At 39.5% G+C, this 19626-nt stretch overlaps 1 long non-coding RNA gene across 2 annotated transcripts in view; it reads left to right on the top strand.

The window, feature by feature from the left end:
* The window catches only part of LOC137223598 (uncharacterized), a 31531-nt gene that overhangs the window by 6397 nt on the left and 5508 nt on the right, over positions 1-19626 (top strand). For both annotated transcript variants that reach the window (XR_010942945.1, XR_010942944.1), the window contains exons 2-5: positions 733-838; positions 6556-6689; positions 8247-8502; positions 19285-19325. This is a non-coding gene — a long non-coding RNA (uncharacterized lncRNA). The remainder of the gene's footprint in view (positions 1-732; positions 839-6555; positions 6690-8246; positions 8503-19284; positions 19326-19626) is intronic.

Raw genomic sequence — 19626 nt, 5'->3', positions numbered from 1 at the left:
TTTGTAGGCAATGGATAGATAACCGTTGCACATATTTCTGCAAAGAAATAAGTAAATCCAACACTAATTTAAGAAGATCAATCTACAAGAGATGGCTAGCAAATCATGGGTTCCCAAATCATTTACTAATTTCATGATTGACAGTATCCACGCATTTGAGATTTTTAGAGGAAATCGTACAACGGGGCAGATTGCTATATTGATAAATTCATGTTCGTCAAACTCAAGTGGGTACACAACACTGCTGCAAAATCCTATTTCGCTGTCTTCAGCAATGCTCACTTTCTGAGATGAGTATTTCACACCTTTCTTTCCACTGTCTAAACTCTAATTCTTTCTTCTGCCCTTTGAGCCTTTCCTCCATCCTCACTGCTACCATATCAATCCAAATTCCCTTTCACTTCCACCTGGACTATTGCAGTATCTCATTAGAGGCTGATTCTACCCTTGTTTTGTCATTGCCCCGTCTCATGGCTGTAGCCCACATACAAGGTACTAGAGGTGACGTGGTGGAGTCAGTCATTAAAAAATCATTTAATGAAGTGCCAGAGGAAAGGAAAGGAACAAAAAAGGTGGATGGAGGGATATTGAACTTGTTTTTTGGCTGAAGAGATAAAGCCAGTAGAGAGAATTATGACGCAAAGAAAAAAAGGGGGATAATTAATGGAGCAAAGCCCCAGAGTGGAGAAATGGCATGGTATTGCACTAAAGACACTCCTTACTCTGAAACAGGTGACAAGTAACAAGGACTTGCTGAGTGTTGTTATTGACAAATGGATGAACTCCGTGTGCTGCTGCTGGCTTCCTACCCTGAGCTCAAATCTGAAGATGCTATGGGGTGAGTAGGTACTAGACAAATTTATTCAATACTCTGTTTAGTCACCTTCCTTTCTATGCCTATTGGAGTTTGACCATGACCCACTGAATGTGAATCATTGTGGAATATACATTGCATTAGGAAAAAGATTTGAACAACATAGTTAATATACCCAGGATAATAGATTTATACAGAAATAGAAACATAAAATATACATGGAAAATTTTTAGTATTGTTGAGTGCTCATAAAACATTCACAAAACTGTATAAATACTATGTGACAAAGAAGTTTCAATAAATAAAAAATCAACACTACACAAAATAATTCAATCAGATTAGAAGTCAATAACAAAAGGAAAGCTAAAAAATTGGCACATGTTTAGAAGCTAAAATCATACTATTAAATACCCTTGTGTAGATATTTCATAATTAGAATAACTATGAAGTATTATTCATAAATCATTAGCAATAACTTCATAACTAGAACAAATATATAAAATTGTTACATGACAAAATTTATGGAATGTAGTTAAAGGCGGTATTCAGTGGAAAATTTATAGCTTTAAAACATTTACTGCAGTAAAAACTAAAGTCAAATGAACTGATTGTTCATCTATAAAAAGAATTAACAATGTACAAAAGAGTTAAGCCCAAGTAAGAAATAAAGAAGAAAATTAAAATTATTACAGTAATTTTTATATGTAACATTGACCCAGGCATTTAATTAATGTTTAACTCAGTTGATCCACAATAATAAAGACAACTGCAGAAATTAATGAAATTGGGTAAAAATAGTAGAGAACATTAGTCAAACCAAAAGTTTAAATAACCATTAAAAAATATTAAATAATTTTTCTGTTGAGTTTTATCTGATTATCAAGGAACAGATAATTCCTACTCCACTAATTTTTTTCCCAGAAAACAGACATATGCTCAATTCATAGTATAATTGGCTAGAAAAACCATTCTTCCAAACATGAAAATGATATGAAAAAGAAAATTTTAGTCCTCTTGCACTTAGAAATATAAGTGCTATAATGCAAATAAGATATTAATTAGGTCTAACAATGTAACATATCATGATAAAGTAGGGTTTATTCCAGGAATTCAAATATGATTTAATAACAGAGATTTACTACACTAATGGATTAAAGAAGAAAAATCACGTTACCTGAATAGAAGTAGAAAATGTATTTCGTAGTATCCAATTACTATTTGTGATTTTAAAAAATCTGGACCACTAGAAATAAATGGAAAATTACTTAACTCAATAAAAATCTACTGCGAACATTACTTAGTGGTGTTTAATAATACAAAAATCTCCACTTCCATCATTACTCTTCATCATGGTATTGGAAGTACTGACCAATGCAACCAGGTAAGATAAACAAACGAGACATATTAATCAGGATGGGCTAGATTATATAAACCACAAGAGTTTATATCTTGTTCATGCTTAATGTTCTTTATGGGTTGGCAGAAGGGCTGGGCTCATTAACACTCGGAGAGGCAGACTGGTGGAATAGCCACCATCTTAAACATTGCCAGTTATTGTATCCAAGGGAACATGGCAACTTGGCAGGGTCTAGTATCCACAATTAAATGCTCTGGTTCCAAAGTGATACATGTCACTTGTCTCAAAACTCAGTTGGTGAGAAATAGTCACATGGCTCCACTCAAGAATAGAAGACCCAGGAATTAAAATCCTAACGTGGACCCAGAAAGGGAAGATATGGAAATATTGGTGGATGTTACTAATGACTACCACAGAAACATATTAATTGAAAAAGAAGACAAGACACAAAACTGTCTTTCTTTGTAGATTTAAGAGTATTTACATAAACCAACAAGAAATACAAGAAAACCAACAGCCCAATTATCATAATGAATAAGATCTTGTAGCAATGTTGCTGAATACATGATCAGTTTACAAAGCAAATAATAGTGCTACACACACCTGTGCTCATGTCCATTGCCTTCTCTAACTGTGGATGAAATATTTGTGCTTCGTGACCACTTCAGAACCAGATTCTAATCTCTCTCACTTATTCAAACAGATTACAACTCTCCATTTTTTATTCATTCTGGAATATTTCCCATCAGCACTCAAACATTCTACAAGTTCTCACATCTTAAGTCCTCTATTTGTTGGTTGCACATCCACCTCTAACTCCCATCCCATTTAGTTGTTACACTTAAGAGCAAAACTTGAAAGAGTTGCCTGTTCTTGCTATCTCCAATTGCTCTCCCGTCTTTGTCTCTTGAACCAACAATCTTTTACCATTCTTTCCATGATGATTACTGACTTCTATGTTGTGAATCCAGTAATGGTTTCTCAGATCTTTTCTAACTTGACCTATCATTAGTATTTGACAAAGTAGATTACTTCCCCTAAACTTCTATTCACTTGGCTTCTACAAACTTGTAACCTTCCAGGTTTACTCCACCTTCACCGGCCACCCTTCCTAATATTTGTTCATTTCCTCTGCATCTCTGGAGTGATGTTGGAGTACACCAGGATCAGTCCTTGGACTTCTTTTTTCCCCTTTTCTCTTTTCCTTGGTGATTTATTATAGTCTTTTAAGCTTATGTGGTAATGTTGCTCAAATTTATATCTTGTAGACAGATTTTGCCTCTGAACTCCAGACTCACATATACAACTGTCTATTCCAATCTCATTTGAGTGTCTAACGACATCTAAAATGACGCTTTAGATCCCTTTTTTAGAAGACATCTAAAAGATTAAGGGAGTTTTTTCCTTAATTTGTTCTTTAAGTAGTCTTCTGCATTCAGTAAGTGGCAACTCTGTCCTTTAAGTCATTCAGGATAAAAACTTTGAAATCGTCAGTGATCCTTCCTTCTTTCCCAGACTCCACTGCCCATTTGTCAACGAATCCAGAATCTGACTCCTCCTTACCTCCTCCATTGCTACTAAATCATCGAAATCACCATCATCTCTCACTTACACTGTTGAAATAGGCCCTAACTGGTCTCTCTTTTCTACTCTTGCCCCACCTACCACCTAATTGCAACACAGTAGCCTAAGTAAACCTGACATGTGGGTCAGTCATGGTTCTCCTCCTATGGTTTTCCATCCCACTCAAAGGTGGTGCAGGACAGTGTGTAAGAGCAGAGGCTCCAGAATTAGGCTGACTGGGTCGGAATCCCAGCTTTGTCATTCATCAATTGCCTGACCTTTGGCAAATTACTTAAGCTGTATGTGCCATGGTGTCTTCATCTGTAAAGTGGAGGATACTAGTAGTTAGTATCTCACAGGGTTGTTGAGAGGATTAGATAAAACCCTTCTAACAGTGCCTGACAAATAGTAATGCAAGATATGTGTCAGCAGTTATGTTATTTTAGTAAATGCCCAAATTTTTATAATGACCTTTAAGGGTCTACACTATCTCCCTATCCTAAGATAAGCTCTGTGGTAGTCAGAAACTTTTGTCTGTTTCCCCAGGACATAAAATAATGTCTGGGTTATAATAGGTGCTCAATAAATATTTCTTAAGTACATTAATGGATAATAGAATAAATGATTTCAAAAGGGCCAATTAAATATAATGGATATCCCAGAATCTAATCCTTATTAAATGCTATAAATTTCACCACAAATCATGGGAAACAGAAGGACTTTTTAATTAAACTTGTTGAAGAAATTGGCTTTTTATATAGGAAAAATGTACATCGGTATTTTTAAAATCTACACCAATAGAAAGCTAAATTTTATAAATATGATTTTTTAGACAAAACCCTAATTCACATACCCTAAAGGTCAAAAGTTGATTGGGAAAAGCTAGCAGAGGGAAGAAAATAATGATTAAAGCAGAGATAAATGAAATAGAGAATAGAAAAACAGGAAAAAAATCAACAAAACCAAGAGTTGGTTCTGTGAAAAGGTCAACAAAACTGACATTGAGGAATGTCCCTGAGGAATCTTGGGGCAGGAGACCCAAAAAGGAAAATTGTATTTTTCCCTAAATTGAACAGAATAAGATTGGGGTTTTTATAATTTGAACAATAAAAGAAATATGACTCGTTTTATACCCAAACTGATGAAGAAGACTGATATTGTGAATCATTTTATATAAATAGGAACACAGTATACATGCTGTTTTATAACTTACCTTTTTCTTTAACAATATGTTGTGAACATATTTCCATGAAGTAAATGTATAAATGTGAAAAAAATTACAGATCTCAGAAAAAAAGTGGGTTGAATTGACTACATCTAAATTAAGGGTTTTTTTGTAAGTGAAGGACACTGAAGGTAACAAACAGCTGATAAACTGGGAACTGAGAACCATATTTGCAACACCAGAAACCAAGGGATTATTATCTAGAATATAATAGAAATGTCTGTTGATCTGCAGTTAAGATAAAATTGAAAATAATCAATGGATGTGAGTTGACAACTCATAAACGGGGAAGCCTGAATGTCTTATAATAGATTCTTACCCTCACTAATAATCACATAAATATAAATTAAAAATTATGTAATCCGGGGCTTCCCTGGTGGCGCAGTGGTTGAGAGTCCGCCTGCCGATGCAGGGGACACGGGTTCGTGCCCCAGTCCGGGAAGATCCCACATGCCGCGGAGCGGCTGGGCCCGTGAGCCATGGTCGCTGAGCCTGCGCGTCCGGAGCCTGTGCTCCGCAATGGGAGAGGCCACAACAGTAAGAGGCCCACGTACCGCAAAAAAAAAAAAAAAAAATTTATGTAATCCTTTATACTTTTCAAATTGGTAATATAATATTGATACAATCCTTTAAACTCCTCAGCTTGGTAATTAGGTTGCTAGCAAACACTGGTGGTGGTAATGAAATGGGAACCCTTATACTCTGCTGGAGGGCGTAGAATTTGGTAGAAACCTTGGGGAGAGAAATCTGGCAATACCTCATGAAATAACATATGTGTATACTCTAACACTCCTGCAACCCTTCTATTGGTTACCGACTCCTCTTCAACATGTCTAAGGATGTTTCCTGCATCCCTGTTTGTGGTGGTGAGAAACTGGAGGAACCTGTCACTGGGGAAAGAATAGGTAAAATGAGGCCGAGGCACACGAGGACTTTTTTTTTTTTTTAACATCTTTATTGGAGTGTAATTGCTTTACAATGATGTGTTAGTTTCTGCTGTATAACAAAGTGAATCAGCTATACATATACGTATATCCCCATATCTCCTCCCTCTTTCGTCTCCCTCCCACCCTCCCTATCCCACCCCTCTAGGTGGTCACAAAGCACCGAGCTGATCTCCCTGTGCTATGCGGCTGCTTCCCACTAGCTATCTATTTTACATTTGGTAGTGTGTATATGTCAATGCTACTCTCTCTTAGTCCCAGCTTACCCTTCCCTTTTGTGTAGCATTTAGAAGGAATAATCAGGGTGTGACATGTAGGTAGCTATATACATCTTGAAAGTGTATTGTTGAGTGGAAAATAATAAAGAGAACCAGATTTATAGGTCGATACAATTTATATAAGGTAAGACCATATATTCATATGAATCAACCCCTGTAATCTTATAAGGATACATACATATCCAAGGACATATACACAACAGAGATGCAGGGACCGGAGAAGGGGGAAGTAATGGGGTGAAGGGGAAAATTCATAAATTGAGAAAGGCCTTTGGAGACCTATGATGATGGTAAAGCATATACATCCACTATGGAGGAACGAAGAGTGAAAATGGAGATCGATCATAGCAATAATTCTCCTGATTCTTTTTTAGTGATTCTGCACCTGACCACTTCCTAGTGGGGGCGTGCCTCCAACACCAGAAGTAGGCTGCAAGACCAGTGTATGATATGTCAGTTATGGCTGAAGGCTTGAAGACCATTGAGAAGACCTCTGCCTCCAGTGCAGGTAACACACCTGGATCCTCAGAGCGCCTTAGCAGGGAGTTCCTTCAGAAATGAGGATGAGAAGTACAGATTCACAGGAGAGCACATTTAGGGCCAGACAAGAAATTGAGAGCATAGGGGAAAAAAATAGTTCCTTACGCTTAAGTAACTAAAAGGGGCAACAATTTGCAGATCTTTATAAAGTTCAGTTTCTAAAAACCACCACGGTGTCTTAGATTTTTCACATCAGACGTTAACTACAGTTTTTGGCCTATTGCTTAAGTTCTTACTGTGCTTTGGGATACACAAGCTGTAAGCCATCCCTTCTGCACATATTCCAATAAAACCAATGTAAACAGTTCATAAATTAGTATACCTTTCAGAACATGTCTCTGCCAGTTTGACCTCTGATTGGGCTTGTGTTTAAAACTGTAAATCTCTATTATAGGCAACTCCCAAATTAAAAATCAATTTTCTTTCAAAATTTATTTTGTGACCTTGTTGTTTAGAAATGAGAGTGTCTTTTCCCATAAAGGGAATGTTGACAGTGGTGTAACCCACTTTCCTGGGCACTGGGCCCACTCTAAGCAAAATTCTGAAAAGTCTGGCAGTTACCCTTAGTGGTTAACCCTGCAGTAGTCACAGGCTGTGCTTCATGTGCCCAGCACATCTATCCATGCGCACACCTGCGCACGGGGAAATTATGCCAATTTTTTTTGGGGAGGGGGTATAGTTGCTTTCCAATGTTTGTGTTAGTTTCTGCTGTACAGCGAAGTGAATCAGCTATATGTATACATATATCCCCTCTTTTTTGGATTTCCTTCCCATTTCGGTCAAATATCATATATTAACACCTATATGTGAAATCTAGAAAAATGGTACAGATGAACCTGTTCGCAAGGCAGAAATAGAGACACAGATGTAGAGAACAGACATACGGACACCAAGGGGGGGAAAGGGGAGGTGGGATGAATTGGGAGATTGGGATGGACATATATACACTAATATGTATAAATAGATAATTAATAAGAACCTGCTGTATAGCACAGGGAACTCTACTCAATGCTCTGTGGTGACCTAAATGGGAAGGAAATCCGAAACTATGCCGATTCTTAAGCTGAAGAGCTGATCTGGAGGAACTGCAGACAAAGTAAAGAATAGGGATGTATTATTTCCCTAAACCCCTGGGTCTCAGTCCTGTTTGGGTATCGAAGTTGCTGCTCAGCATCTTTCAAAGGAGGAAATCAGAATCCTGGCAGGTGGGTGTCAGGTGCAGAAACTGCACAGGTGACTCTGGGCCCTGCAGTGTTGCCAGCAAGCAACCACTGTTATTCCAGTCCTCCATTCTTTCTCCTCCACACCTGTGATATCGACCAGGGTTTTAGGAGCAGCAGGCAGCTCAGGAGGCCTCTGGCATCTAAAATCCAGCCTGCAGGTGACTTCAAGACTTCATCCTTGCTGGCTGTGGAATCTGTCATGTGCCCAGGCTGCTAAACCCTTCTCTACAACCTTATCTTCACTCGATGTGTCTAGTATAATGCTGAGATTCTAGGGAAAGTGACACCTTCTTTTGTTTTAGAAATAGGTGATCAAGATGTTGACTTTTGCTTCTGATCAACAGAAAAAAAGAAAAAATCAAACCACATCATCTGAAGGGAGAGGGAATGGGTCAAGTTCTGGTACGGGTTCCCTGTTGACAGCCAGGCCATCATTCGTGCATTCATTCATGCAGTCTGTCAACAAGCAGTAGGACAAGCAAAAAGTGCTTTGGCCGGAAACTTCTCCAGGCTCTGGGGCTACAGAGGAGAGCAAAACAGATGAAAGTCTGTTTACAAGTAAGTAAAATATGTAAAATGTATGTTAGAGGGCACTAAGTGATAAAGCAAAAAATAAGTTAGGAAAAGCCTCAGGAATTTTTGGAGGTGGGGGGCGGTGGGATAATGAAGGCCTCACGAGAAGGTGACATTTGTGTAAAGACTTGAAAGGGTGAGAGGTGAGCCACATGGTGACCTGTTGCAAAAGCAGGTGGCATGTCTGGGATGGAAGGGGGCGCGGACATCAGGGAGGCTGGAGAGGCCTGAATGGGGTAAGGAAGAATCTGAGTAGAAATAATGAGAAATGAAAAATGAGGTTTATTTGATTAAAAAAAAAAAACGTGTAGTGACAGTGGAAGGACATGATCCCCTTTCTCTCGCCACCCTCTCTGAGTCCTGGAGCTTTTGCACCAAGACTGAGAGGGTCTGCATCCCTATTTCCCACATTCCCTGATAAGGTACTATAGTAGTTTTACCCAGGACTTAAACTTTCTTCCTCAAATACCCCATGTCCCCCAAATGTTTTCTTCTTTCCCCCTTAAACAATATCCCTTGCTTCCATGAAAATGAAGGTAACTATGTGTTAGTTATTGAATAGAACTCAATTGAATATAGAGTTCTCACTAAGGCGCTTGTCAATAAGAATAAGTCTCTTTTCGCCTAAACAGATTTGGAAATATCTACCACGTAGCAAAAAAAAAAAAAAAGTCTCTAATTGATGTACCATCCAGCCCTGGGAGGAAGAGAATTCCTGACACATTGCCTGCACCTACGAGTCTGTTCTGGGTCAGGGGTCGTAGCTGGTGGTTCAGTGTATTTTCCCATTGTTTACTCCAGAACCCACAGGCTCATCAGCGTCAGGACCCCTGCTTGATGTCTTTCGGAAGTGATGGCACACATTGCATGGTGGGAAGGGGCAAAGATGACAGGCCTTGTACAGAAAGAAAACTCACCTGTCAGTTGGCATTTGCAGTGCTGTCTGCTGCACTCGCCAAGCTTAAGGCAGGGCCTGGGGGAATTTAGGGGCCTGCCGTGCCTTCTGAGAGCAGACTTCACAGAATGCCCTGGACCTCTGCTGTTATGGCAGTGAGTCAGGGAGCACGAGGTGGGGAAACAGCTGGGGTGAAATCAGAGAGAGGATAAATTAGTGCAGGAAACAGCAGGCCAAAGTTTCCAGAGGAGCTGCTACCGCTGCCTGCTGCTTTGCAGTGAAAGAAAGCAGACCAGAGTCAGATGGCTCAAAGGGACCCAGAGGTGAGAGAAGAAACGTTCTCCGGAGCTTCAGCACCAAAATAGGTTTTCATTCTGGATGACCCAATCCAGATTTAGAGTCAACCAGATCACACACTTACACGCCTCTCTCTCTCTCTATCTGTTATCTGTCAATCTATTATCTGTCTATCTATGAAAAGACAAAGTCAAACCCACATTATCTGGAACAAGAAGAAATGGGTCAAATCCTGAAAGCTGTTCCTTTGATATCCAGGCTGGAATTAAGAGATTCATTATTCTGCCAACAGATATTAAGTGCTGCATGTCAATAAACACACACACACACACACACACACGCGGATATATCACTTTTCAGTATGATGTCAGAGGAACACACACAGACACACACATTCATAAAGACCTGAGGTCACTCCTGAGACCCAAGTGAAAAGTTAGGTTTTACCTAATTTGGGTTTTAAACTCAAGGCTACTAGCCAGGTTAAGCAGAGGGGTGGAGGGACACTGCACCTAGGAATGAGGACATTTCACAGACTCATCTCCTGGGGGTGTTATGATTTGTTAGCAGGAAACACGCTTGCGGTTTGTGATCTAAGGCAATTTGGGGAAAATATACAAAATGTATGGAAGGACTTTTGATAATGATAGAAAAAAATGTTGGAAGTTCATGAGTAAGCATGCTGAATGGTGGTTTTCATTATTGTTAAGGACTATTTTGCATAAGAACTTAAAATTTAGTGTATTCACAGTACTTAAGATTTAAGGTAAGAAATTTGGTTTAATTGCTTTCCATAATACTCCTCCCCAACATACTCCTTATCCAGAGTTTCACACTTTGAATGGGATCCCTGGACTTAACCTAAAAATGCGACATTGGCTTAGCAGTCAGGCTGTGAAGGGAGGGTACGGGTGTGCGGGCTGGAAAGCTGGTGACCCTCGTGCGTTGTGGTGAAGCGTGGGTATAACATTTCCTTGTGATACCCTGCAAAGCTGACCACACGCTGACTAAGCCTGCAGCTTTAGGGAAAAGACAAACATTCAGAATGCTGGTGTGTGTTCTTATTGGTCATTCCAGCAAAGCCCTACGAGAGCAATGCACTGAGACCAGAACTAGCCAGCCTGCGAGTACAGCAGGGAGGAAAGAGACCTCTGCGCGGATGGAGGCTCTCTTACTTCAGATTAAATCCTGAATGACAGAGTTAAATCATGTGAGGTGCAGCAGAGCTCTGCACCCCAATGGAAACAGTTGACAGGTGGCTCTAAAGAGTTTACTCAGTAGGACTGGCGTCCCTAACCTTCTCCCACAATGTCATATTGAAATCTCTGGAAGGCAAGGTGAGACAGGCCTGAAGCAAACATCAGATTTAGGAAGCTGCCTTCTCCGCCACGCCTAATCAGAGACCAGCAAATCAAAGGGCAGAGCTTTTAGCTAGCCTACTAATGCATGGTGAAGGTACAGGTGGCTATGGGGGTGGGGGGGCAGGTTAATCCACTTTGGAGTTCAGGGAACATTCTGACTCTCCACAGGTTTTCCATGTTTCACTTCTTGATGAATTGATGTTTAAGCTGAAATGTGAAAGGCAAGTTAGACATTAGCCAAGGGAAAAGTAGGAAGAAGACTCTGCTAGCCAAGGACACACTACAAAGGGGGGCACACCTGAGAACAGAGAGAAGCTCCAGGATATTGTTAGCTAACCCTGGCCATGATGTGGCGCTCCCTTTACTGGCACACTGAGAATGGCACAGGATTTTCAGATATCCAGATTTGAGTCTGAATATTGGAGTGCCTGTTATTGTTATATGACAATTGGCCATGGTCCTAATTCTCCACAACTTCTGTCAGATGGAATAGTAATAACTACCTTGTGAGATCTGACAAAGTGAAATTACGTGAAGTAATTAGAAAGGTGCTAGGTACATAATAACTGCTTAGTAAGTGTTGACATCTTTGTAACATCATGATCCCTACATAATTTTCACAGCCAAGGTGATCCTTACTGCTTTCACAAATCCTTTCTTCTCTGATAATGCCAGCTCCTTTCCCCACTTCTTTAAACTCCGATATTCCCTTCTCTTGTCAAAGAATGTAGTTTTTCATTTTTCATTAAAGTAAAAAAAGAAACTAATATAAGTTTCAGATGCACAACACAGCGATTCAGTATTTTTATAGGTTATATTCCATTTAAAGTTATTATAAAATAATGGCTATGTTTCCCTGTGCTGTATAGTTTTTAAAATTAGCCTTTACTCACTAGCATGATTGTAACTCTCTAAGAAAAACTTCTCATAAACTCCAGGGTACCTAGAGAGTTAATGAATACAGAGTTAGTAATTTATGATCATAAGTTTTCAGGGTTAGAAAGGCCCGTAAAATTATGGTTGTTGAACTACCATAAATGCTGAACTTGATGGTGCTCATACAACGAGAGTACCTGAAAATGAACCAGAAATAGGCTCAGGGAATACATTCCCATAGAAACGATTTTGGTGTGAACGTGTATACATAGGTGCTAAACGCTACAGACATTTAGTCATTTTGGGGGGTGGGAGGAGGGAGAATAATGTTATCTATTCAAGCACGTGGCACAGAGGTAACAATGGACTCTGTTACACTGAGGGGGTCTGCTTACCTGGTCCGCCCCTCTGGGAAGGAGAACCCCAACTGCTGTGATCAGTTGGGTTAGTTCATTTCAGGTGCATTTCTCAGTAATACCCCAGATGTTGATTTACTTGGTACCTTAGAAAGAGAGCAAGGATTAGTTGAGGAAAACTGAACCTAAACCTAGAAAGAAGCTGTATTCACTAAATAAATACATGAAACATAACAAGTACTCTGTCATATGCTCGCTATCAGGATGGTGTACTCCTAGGAACTGGTAAAAAACCCTTAACAGCGGTGGCTAAGGGAGGCGTTTCTATTCTGATTCTTGCCTGGGCCCTCACATGTCACCTGTTTCTGCATCATTCACTACTTGGGTGGTGCATTTGGATCCAGGTGTGTTTAAGTTTGGATTCGGGCCTACTTCTTACTAGAAATATAGTTTTGAATAAGTTTATCCACCATTTTTTTTTTTTTTTTTTTTTTTTTTTTGCGCTACACGGGCCTCTCACTGTTTGGCCTCTCCCGTTGCGGAGCACAGGCTCTGGACGCGCAGGTTCAGCGGCCATGGCTCACGGGCCCAGCTGCTCTGTGGCATGTGGGATCCTCCCGGACCGGGGCACGAACCCGTGTCCCCTGCATGGGCAGGCGGACTCCCAACCACTGTGCCACCAGGGAAGCCCTATCCACCATTTTTGAATTGCAGTTTCTACAGTTAAAAGTGGGGAAAATAACTTTACCTTATGGGATGATTGTGAGAATGGGTGATAAGAAATTTGAAGCTTATGGTGATGTGTGTCACAGAGCTCAAATTTATACAGAGGTTGCGTGAATAACGCTATGGTTTATTACTTTGTTGTTCTTTTTAACATCATCTTTTTCTGTGGCCCACCCTACTGTGTGGTAGATTGGTCAGGTCCTGATAGACAGGAAAGGTAGAATTCACAGCCTGCATTTACTCAAGTTTCCAGCTCTTAACCACAGAGTTGTCATCAGTCCTATTCCTCCATCTTGGCTCTTGTGTTTCTATAGTTTCTTGTCCATTAGCTACTGCGATGCTGACCCTGGAGAAGGACCAGTATTTTTTCAAATGTGTTCCCTACTGCAGAGAATTCTTCCTCTCTGTGCTTTTTGGTAGTAGTTGTGTGGGTGGGAATTTTATAGAACACTCTGACTCAGGAAAGAGAAAAAGAATCAAGGCTGCATGCTACATCAAAACTTCTCCTCCCATTAATCAAAAACTGACTTAATGTTTTATTTCAGTAGCACGTTGCCTTTTGTACCTGTCAGCTGAACCACCTGGGATTTTGGGGTTTAAACATTTCATTTTCCTGTAAGTATGAGATTTAGTGAAACAACAACAACAGAAACAGTAAGTTACACAGATGAATACCGTATTGAAATAACATGCTGTACAATCTCCAGTGGCCAATTCACATGAAAAGTGACTGATTCCTTTAAATATCAATGACTCTCTCCCAGTATATTAAATTCAAATCCTCCCGATATTTTCATGGTTTATTCCAAAGTACTCTGCTCATATATAATTTTTATAGACCAGTGGAAACGTTTAGGTAAAATACTCTATTGCATTCAATTCCATTTATTAAATAAATTTATATTGAAACACTACTAAATTCAGAGGGACTAATTTAAACCCCTACAGGGCTCCAAAGATTTCCTGTTCATAAACAACTTATTTCCTTTCTTCTCTACATGAAATACAATCTGTTTTACATATAAATAGAGGTTTCTTTTAATTATGGAACATCCAAATTGCAATCATAGCTCTTTTTATTTTATATGGCATGTATTTCCCAGGGTGAATAAGATACTTCATAAATCAGAGTAGAAGGATATATTCAATTATGCAAGATGCTAATTTTCCAAAAATGCAAGCAGCTGGACTTGAAATATTTTACTTCAGTTCGTACGTGTATTAAATAAGTATATTTTGGGCACCTACTATGTGCCTGACACTTTGGTAGTATCTGAGAGATGAATAAAACAAGATCCTTACTCTCCCGGGACTCAAAATCCGTTAAACATACAAATTACAATAAATCACGGTATGCACAGCAACAAAGGTGTGTTTAAGGTATTGAGGAGGCTACTACAGATACAGAAGAGAAAGTTGGGGAGGAATCTCTTGATTTCCTGCTTCTTCCAAACAACCTGTTCTCCCTGGGTGTTCCCAGTTGGTGAAGCCAAAAATCTAGACATCGGCCATGAATCGGCCCTTTCCTTAATCTCCCACATTCAATCCACCAGCTGGTCCAGCCAAACCTTTCCCTAAGCTGTATTTTAAGCCTGCCAAGACTTCTGTCTCCCCACTGTTACCCCTCAAATTCCAGCTCCCATCATATCTCCTCTGGTCCTCTTCAATTTACCAATTTCCTTTGCCTCCCTGCTTCCATTTTTGCCACCCTACAATGCATTCTCCACACAGCCGTAAATAGGATGTGTAAACATATAAATCAAATTATGTCATTCAACTGCCTAAAGTCCTTCAGTGGCTTCCCGTTACATTTAAAATTCAACCCAACATTGGACTTTGACCTACAAGGTCCAGCATGATTTATCCCAAGCCTTCTTTTCCTTCTTCGTCTCCTTCCCTTTTCTGCTCAGTTCCACTTTATAATAGTGGTGAAATGTATGAACAGTGCACCGTCTTGGTTGCTACAAGTTATATTAATGCGGCTGTGTACATCAACCCTCTTTCTGTTTTTAACTATGTCTAGCTTGCTCTCACCTCAAACTTTCTGAATGAAACTCTTTTCCCCCAGATATGCCCATGGATGGCTCCTTGTTTACTTGCAGATCTTAGCCCAGAAGTTACGTCCTCACTCGCTATCAACTCACTCTTTTTAATTCTTCACAACACTTTCCTATATCTGAAATTATCTTGGTATATCATTTCTTTATCTTTCCTTCCCAATCCCTCCTTACCTTTGCCCTCTACACACACACTCAAATGTGAGCTTCACAAGATCAAGGGCCTCTTAGCATTAGATAAGCACTTAGCATTAGATATTCGTGGAATGAATGATTTCATAAGCAAGATGATATTAGAACTAGGTAAACTCTTATTAGATCAAGAGGGTGGAGTGTGGATTTAAAACTATAAGCTATTGTTTGTTCCCAAATTGCCTCGTGAGAGAGAAATGTAAACGTAAGGAACTGGCAGTATCGTGGCTCACGTTCCAATTGGGAATAAATTCCTGATAAGCAGGCATGGTATGGATTGAAATAAGCTTCGCTCTGTGCAGCCAGACAGACTAAGACAGAGTACCCTTGGAACATGTTTTCATTTTTAAAAAATTTGGGGTGTCAGAACTGGGGTCTACACTCAGAAGTTAACTCATGGTTTATATCTTTCCAATTATACTGTCACTCTCTGGTATTTTTAAAGGTGAAATTGCAATTTAAAATTTAAATACTTTTATGGGGTTTTTGTATGTGTGCATGATTGAGAAGAGGGGTCGTGAGAGTTTATTGGCAAATCTGGCATATACCGAACATATTCAGTGACAAAATCACAAATCATTTGCAAGAGTCTCGGAAATAAAAGCTCATTTAATAATCTGTCACGAAAGCTTTTAACCTAGGGAGACTTGAGCTAACAGTGACAAGAATCTGCAAAAAACCCCACCACCTTTATTACATTTTCAGGGGGCCATTCCTGTTCTTAATTGAATCTTTCAAGTTTTTATTATGATTTATGGAGCTATTGGAAATAAATCAGCTTCTTTCTTCTCATTGTCTTTATGGGGAGTTTACCCATTTCCCAGGAATCGTGAGAATTTGTCAGGTAATTATGGAATCTGGCCTCTTCGAAGTCCAAAGTGTTGACCTCTCTAGAAACCACAAAATTAGAATGTGGATGACTTAATGAAGAGATTTTTTTTCTTCCAATTAGCATTTATATTTTCCCAAGAAATTTATATAACCATAATAAATGTCTGATAATGGCATAGACATTCTTATCATCTGAAGTCTAATTATTCTATTTTCTTTTTTCTAGTAGATAACTAGCTATTGCTAACATTTTTGGTTTCTGGGAGTTTGGGTTTGTCTCTGCATCCCCTCCATCCACAGAGCTCATCTGGTTTCAGAGCTATACAATCACTTCTGTCCCAGTGACATCCTGATTTCCAGGCTAGACTTCTTACCCAAGCACCAGGCTTTAAATGATCCCAGGGTATTTTCATGCAAAAGCTCAACCACTGTATAAAATTCAACAAACCCAACTTAACCAAGGCTACTCTGCCACACACTTGTGTCTATCTTTCACTCCCTCATCCCCTACACTCCCTCTCCTATATTCCCTTCCATCATTTCCTCATCCCTTCTGTTTCAGACTGTAGCACAGTCTTATATATTATCTCTTAGATTTGTTTCTTCTAGTCCCATTGGGTACACACTTGTACAGACATCATCACACGTAAATCAAGTCATTAATGTCCCCATCTGTCTCCCTGCCTCTTATTCCTTTGCCCTTCAAATCCAGATACATTTTCAGAAATAGTATTAGCAGCATAAAAATGATAGAAAAGGGGCTTTCCTGGTGGCACAGTGGTTGACAGTCCGCCTGCTGATGCAGGGGACACGGGTTCGTGCCCTGGTCCGGGAAGATCCCACATGCCACAGAGCGGCTGGGCCCGTGAGCCATGGCCACTGAGCCTGCGCATCCGGAGCCTGTGCTCCACAACGAGAGAGGCCACAACAGTGAGAGGCCTGCGTACCGCAAAAAAAAAAAAAAAAAAAAAAAATGATAGAAAAGGATCCAAGAACTCTTCACTTACCACGAAAAGGAGAGCTTTGCATTACCTGTCAAGACAATTTTTAACAACACGTCTTAGCTCTGAAGGCCCCACCTTCCCTTATTTTTGGTAAGCTTGCAATCTAGACAGTCACATCTCTTTGCTGTCCTCTCCCTGACCTTTTCAGATGATCCTGTGTCATTTTTCACCTTGGATGATCTACTCTCTTCCAATCACTTTTCCAAGTTTACTTTTCCTTCAAGTCACTTTTCAAACCTCATCTTTTCAAGGAAGTCTTCCCTGGACACTAAACTCTATATTCACTTCTTTTTTGACCGTATATTCTCATGTGTTGCTTTGTGTGCCTGGATCTTGTCTCCCTCATAAGAACATGAATTCTGCAAGGCAAAGATGTTATGTTCTGCAAACTCTGCATCTTCCACAGTGCTAAACATTTTTTTTAAATGTTAGTAAACACAGCAACAAAGAATCAGTCTAGTATATAAGCTCCATGAGGGCTGGGGTCATGCCTATTCTGTTCCCAGCTATGTATCCTGTAGGTAACACAATGCCTGTCCCATAACAGGTGTCCAATATATATCTTGTGATTCAGAGAATGAATGAATAAGAGCTGAGAGAGACTCGCAAGTTACGGTGAAAACCCTCCTATGTCAGTTTTTATAGTGCTCATTTAACAAGTAAGGGTAATTAAGAGAAAGAAATACCTAGGGTAGAATCTCAAATCCAATGCTACCTATCCATGAGTTAAAATAGAAACCACAGCATATATATGTTTAAAAAAACTCGTGTAGGAGGATGACTCATGACAGTCAGAATCCAGTCACCTCAAAAAGCTCAAAAGCTTCGAGATTTCTGTTACCTTTGGTCTGGCATGGAGGACAAAATATCACAGAGCAAGATTGTACAGTTGCTTCAGGCAGGTGGAAAGCAAGGGGGAGGGGAACTAGTTCCCACCGTCAGGAAGCAGGCAGATCTGCCCACAGAGTGATCACTGCAATATGTTCTTAACAAAGATGATATTTTAATTCTCTTCTTCTCAATCTTAGGGTTAGGTCCCCATGTTAGGAGCTGTCAGTTCACACTATGTTCTACTCTAGCATTTATTACAACTACAATAAAATAATTTTTTGTTTGCCATGTTTCTTTAATATCTGTTACTCCTGCAAAGTGCAAGCTTCAGGAAGCCTTCTTGTGTCCCACATGCCTGGAATAGAGCCTGCAGCATAATAGGTGCTCAATATAGGTTTGTTAAATGAATGAGGAATTCTAGGTCTATACTCAAACGCATGCACACGTGTGTGTTTGTGTGTGTGTGTGTGTGTGTGTACACCCATGCATGTGAGAGACAGACAGACAGATATTAAAGTTCTGGATAGACCTGAAGACTATAGGACACTCTCAGAGAAAAACACTGAAACCCATAAAGGGAATGGAAAATACGTGCTAAGAGAAGAAAAGGTCACAGTTGATGTTGTGAAATTTAGAGATAAGAATGTTATAGAATGAGGCAGCTCTGTGACATGAGAAGTGCCTATTCTTGGCTGTCTTATTTCATTTGTACCTATAAAATGTGGATAATAGCCATTTTCCCTTACATTAGGGTTAATTGGGGTTGTGTATGTGAGGCATTGAACCCAGTCCCTGGTTTCTACACAAGATGCTACTCACCCTCTTGACAATTTTCTCTGAATTCACGAACTCATAGGCTATTCTTTAAGAGAATATGATGAAACAAACCTGAGAAAACAAAAAAGCGGGAAATACAAAACACAGTGTAGCAGATCCGATTGTACATGTTCAAAAATCATTCAAAGCCTTGCAAAAAGGAACTAGAATATGTTTCCTCTGATGTCATCCCATCCTAAATACTATGTCTATGTGTACCTATATATGTCTATGTGTACCTATATGTCTGTATCTCTCTTTCCATTCATATCTCAGACTGCATTTGTCCGTATTTGTTCATATATTTTAATTAGTGGTAGACTTTTTAGCAACTGATATGTAAATATGTAAAAATCAACATTTTGTAAACAAAAAGTTGAAATCTCCTCCTTCTCTTCCTCTTCATCCTTGCTTGTTTTTTGTTTTGTTTTGTATTGTTTTTGAAGTGACCAGATATCAAAACATTTCTTCCTGTAACTTTGGAATATCTTACACAGTTTTGATGAACTTAAAATTTTGTTTTAGGTACAAAGGGCCACAATGAAGTTTTTAAAGTAAGTGCCAAGGTAAGTTCTGCTGACGTCGACATCTGACGAGTGCTGGGCATTTTCCTTTATTCACAGGCTAAGCAACATTAATCTTTGTAAAGACATTCCTCCATGACTCAAGTGCCCAGAGTGATGGTGTGAAACACTGGTGCACTGTTGACCAGCCATCTTCCAACAGGAAGCAAACCAAATCTTGGGCTGAGATCTTTTCCTGAAGTGTATAGTCAGGGACTTGAGATCTCCCTCTTAAAATTAAAATCGTTGAATAAATGTTGGGATTAAAAAAAAAAATCTCGTTGGTAAAATTGACTGCATCAGT

This window comes from Pseudorca crassidens, chromosome 4, assembly GCF_039906515.1.
Source record: "Pseudorca crassidens isolate mPseCra1 chromosome 4, mPseCra1.hap1, whole genome shotgun sequence".
NCBI lineage: Eukaryota > Metazoa > Chordata > Mammalia > Artiodactyla > Delphinidae > Pseudorca > Pseudorca crassidens.
The sequence above is the reverse complement of the archived record's forward strand: the minus strand, read 5'-3'. Positions and strand labels throughout refer to the sequence as shown.